The sequence below is a fragment of the Phalaenopsis equestris genome, unplaced genomic scaffold (genome assembly GCF_001263595.1).
Source record: "Phalaenopsis equestris unplaced genomic scaffold, ASM126359v1 Scaffold000251, whole genome shotgun sequence".
NCBI classification, from domain to species: Eukaryota; Viridiplantae; Streptophyta; class Magnoliopsida; order Asparagales; family Orchidaceae; genus Phalaenopsis; species Phalaenopsis equestris.
The window spans coordinates 2,230,916-2,235,966 of record NW_018164693.1 but is presented as its reverse complement, the minus strand read 5'-3'; positions in this window follow the sequence as shown (position 1 = coordinate 2,235,966).

Here is a 5,051-nt window from a genome sequence, read left to right as displayed (position 1 = left end):
GAGGCACCTTAAACCAATATCCGCGAAAGAAGTATCTACATAGACTACCCATAACCAGAGAGTCAGGTGTATGTACCTGTTCTGGGGTCAAGAGCACTCCCAGAGGAACGTTTTCCTACTGGTTAATTACATCTTGGGGGATACCCAAGAATACTCAATAAAAAAAGAGTTTCGCTTCATATTATCATAAACCTGAGGTATAGGCAACCAAATGAAGGTTATTCTGTGTAGGAGCAGTCTCAATGCTTCAAAGCTCACGCTAAACAATCGGGCAGAGAATGAGTCTCTTATATCCTGGAATGGATAGTGGCTTATCAGCACATGTGGCTCACGAAATAACTTAAATCATCTTAACGGGGATCTCCCAATACGTCAAAGCACATCCGGGCCAAAGGGCAGAAGACAAATCGTCGTATCCCAAATGGGCGGTAGCTCATCGGCATCGGGCCGTCAAGGTGATATCAAGGAGGTTAAGGAGCGACAGGGCTCAAAGGGGCTCAACAAAAAGGAATGTAGAGTGATCCTAAAAGGTAGAGGTAACTGGGTCGGGGTGCCACAGACCCGTCATACACAGCTACTAGGACCCTAAGTTTACCTGGTCGTGAAGGTAGTCGACCCAACACGTCCTGAAATCCCCGGTCAGCAATCCGTAAATTGCATCATCCACGGGAACCTCAGTAGCCCTAAGGTCAAAGGAAGGAAACTCTATCATATGACTATAAACTGGAGCTCCAAGAGCTGAAACTTATACCTGCCGAATTAGTAAGGATGCCTCGGGAAAGAAAGAGAAAGTAGAGGTTCAGCTACAAAGCTGGAAACACTCCAAACAAAAGGACTTACACCCCATCTGGGTCGGGGAGCCTTCTAACACCCTAGGCGAAAATTACAATTTTAGGGTCCTTAATGAATCTATGTTATATCGTGAAATCCCAGATAAATCACAGAAAGAAACAAGGAAAACACATGTAAGTGCAAACATGCAACATGATGCAAAGAAAGCGAAGCAAGTCAAACCAAAATAATAAACAGGCCGGTGTCGCGGGTCAGCAACATATCCCAGAAAAGAAAAGGGCGACCGGACTCCGCATATACATGTCCGGTCCTAATTCTGTACATCAATATAAAATGCAGAATTAAGATACGGGGCACGAGCATCTGCTCCTGATCCCCTCCACGTGGTTCCCGTGCTAACGACTCGGAACCCATGCCCGTATCTTATTTCTGCTACAGGATACATAGAGAAGAGAAAAAGACTCAATCCTGCATGGAAACAAGTGTCAACGGGAAAATGACATGCACATAACGTATCATGAGCCATGTCTTAATGGTGAGGGTGTTAATAGCACCTGCAAGCAAAAGGGTCAGAAATCATTACTTGATCCATAGCGGTCCTGTGTGTGTATAAAAATACACATGGCTCACTGCAGAAGAACGCTCTAACACACTACCACACATATGCAACATGCAGACACACCACAAGCATAATGCAAAAGAAAGATACTTGGCTAGGGCAACCAATCCAACAGAGAACAATAGCCGGACATAAAAAAGACTATCTAGCACCCTAATTTTCAACCTAGTATCTAAGTGGGGGGTAAGTCTAGGTATAGTATGACTTTGACGGGGTCGTCATACCGGCCCCATCCTAAATATCCAAAGGATCTAAAGGGTGTCACGAAGAATGGTGACACGAGTTAGATCTATTAGATCTTTAGCACAGTCATACTCGTGTCAATCCCGATGACTTAACTCACATTGCTCACTGGGATCAACACAACAAGCAATGCTCGTTAAGGCATTGCGACTAACACGGGGTCTCTCTCCTAACGAGCCTAGCTCGTTATCCATGCAAACATGCAAATGCAAATGCAAGCAAATTAAAAGAATCAAAACATATAGATAGTGATAAAGAGTGCCATGAAGGCAGTGACTCGTAGAAATGAGCATATCGTAGCGGTAATAGCCCCAAAAAGATGGGCATGCCGTGGTGGCAGTGGCCCTAGAAGGTATGTCGATAAGGCAATAAAACAAATGTGGACATACCATGATGGTAGTGGCCCTAAGAAGATGGACAACATGTCGTAGCGGCAGGGGCCCGAGAAAAGGGTATGCCGGTAAGACAGTGACCCTGAAAAGATGGTATACCGGCAAGGCAGTGACCTAGAAGAATGTAACTCAAGTAAACAATATCGATCATGATCATGCAAATCGGCAGGGGCCCGAAAAGATGGTATACCGGCAAGGCAGTGACATAGAAGAATGCAACTCAAGTAAACAATATCGATCATGATCATGCAAACATACAGATGTAAGGCGAGATGCAATAATATACTCATGCATATGCTAAACACACATGCAAAACAATATGGTGGTGCAAATAATTGGTCGACTGGGTCAAGTAATCCAGTCAAACTAAAGTGTCGTATCAACCGACTCAGGGAAGCTGATTGAAATGAATTGAAGTGCTCGCCGGGCCAGGGCAGCCGGACGGAGTGAAGTGAGGTGCTCGTCGGGCCGGGTTGACCGAACAAATTGAAGTGAAATGCTCGTTGGGCCAGGACGACTGAACGAAGCGAAGTGAAATGCTCGTTGGGCCGAGACGGCTAGACGGAGCGAAGTGAGGTGCTCGTCGGGCCGGGATGGCTAGATAGAGGGAAGTGAAAAGCTCGTTGGGCTGGGGCGGCCGATCGGGGCGAAGTGAAATGCTCGTTAGGCCAGGGCAGCAGAACGAGGTGAAGTGTAATGCTCGTCGGGCCGGGGCGGCCGATCAGAGCGAAGTGAAATGCTCGTCGGGCCAGGGGGGCAGGAAGAGGTGAAATGTAATGCTTCGTCTGGTCGGGACGACCAAACGAAGCGAAGTGAGGTGCTCGTCAGGCCGGGGCGGCCGATCAGAGCAAAGTAAAATGCTCATCGGGCCAGGGCGGCTAAACGGAGCGAAGTGAGGTGACATGCAAAATGCAACATGCAAACATAAACATGTGATAGGGAGCCATTCTCGTGCTAGCGACATTACCCGGGAACCTAGGGTCAATATATAAAAAGATGGTAATTACTGTCTTTGCTTTGATGAGGCAAGTAGGGGAACTTCTCCTTGGATCTCTAAAAGGGAAAGTTCTCAATCTCATCATGAAACTAACGGGCTAGTGACAACACTCTTCTCGATTTCACGACACCTCCGAGCTTTGCAAAATGAGCTAATGACTCGCATTTTCTCATTTTTGCAAAGATCTACTTTTCGATCGCAAAGATCTACTTTTCGATCTAGATCTACTTTTCGATCTTTCTAAAAGATCGGGACTATCAATCAAAGGGGAGAGAAGGGGGGCTCCAACCTCTAGGATTTTTGTGCTATGACTAACAGTCAAATATGATTCGCTCGGCTATCGTAGGAGAATTAGTTGCGCGAGGGGATCCTATCCTATAAGTCACCTCTAGGAACACAATCGATCCATCACATAGGCGTGTCGCCGCGCCGGCTTACGCCGGCGCACACACCCCGTGTGGGCGATTGAACCCACACGCCGATCATATCTACAACCTAAGGCCGACTAGGAAATAAAATGCGAAGGCTAAGAATGTTATACCTTCGCGTAGCTTGCACGAAGCCTAAATAAGTTCGACGGAAACTTGCACGGAAAAATGTGATTCCTTCGTACCCTCCTGAAAGATGTTGACGTTCGTTGTCCGACGAGGTGACAGATGTTAATTTATCCGCGGTGAATGCGTTTTGGCCCGGCGAAAAATACGACACCGGCAAGACAAAAGCCGGCGATATGAAGGAAGACCGTCGAGGTTGGCGGGGTTGGCCGAGAAAAAGAAGAAGAAGAAATAGGAGGAGAAGAAATGGAAGAAGAAGAAGAAGAAATAGGATAAGAAAAAAATAGAAGAAGAAATAGAAGAAGAAATAGAAAGGAGAAGAAGAGAAGAAAAAGAAAAAGAGAGGTGCTTCCGGCGACGAGCGGTGCCGGCGACGGAGCAGGACCGACGGCGAGTGGCGCCGGCGACGGGGTAGAAGGATCGGGGAGGTCTCGCGGATCCGGAGGGGGGGGTGCGAGCGGTTTGCCGTGAAGAGATGCCCTTTTCCGCGAAAAAAAAAAAAAATGGGTCCGCGAAAAAAAATGGAGGAGCTTTTCCTTCTCGCGAACGGGAGTTTTGGAGAGGGAGAGAGGTGCGATCCCTCGAGAAGAGTCGGCTGTGAGGAGGATAAGAGGGAAATTTTTGTGTTCCTCCTTCTTTTTTTTTTTTTTTTTTAATTTTTAACCGTTTCTTTATTTTTTTGGGAGAGATAGGATAGAGGAGGGAGGGAGGAGAGTTACGCAGTTTTTTTTTTTTAAAAAAAGAAAAATCTTTCGTACATCATTGCAGTGAAATGAACCTCTCCCCTAGGTAAATTCGACGTTCCGGACTCGACCGCACTGTCCGTTTCATCATCTGGGATCGTTCGGACCACTTATTTTAGCAATCGGGACGAAAATAAAAATTTGATCATTTTTAGCCCGCACGCAAAATTGTGGTCCAACGAGCGTCCTTCGTAGATAAAATCGACGTTTCGGACGCACTCATGTGGTCCATTTTGTCGTCTGAGGTCATCTGGATAACTTCACCGATGAACGGGCCAATTTTAGCCAATTTCGTGTGTGAAGCGATAACTAATTTTCGTCGATCATAGGTGGACGCACTACACCTATGACATCCAAAAAAAATTGATGCCAACATCTAAGTAACATGCTAATTATTATGATTATGCAAATAATAGACATAAACTTGAAAAATATGGATTCTGTCTAGAGGCCTTCTCTGACTTTCAAAAAATCAGAGAATATCCTCAAAGATAGAGGTAACAACATGCCAAAACATCAAGCCATGAATTAAAATTTAAAATTATTTATTTATCATATATTATGAAAGCTGATGGAATGAGTTTTTAATTAGGTTCAATAGTTTATAATTTTGATCTAATGAAGAAGGATAATTCTTAGACTGAAGGAGTATTTTCTTTTTCTTACTTTGTAGATTGTACTTATTCATAAACATTTTTCATATATATATAT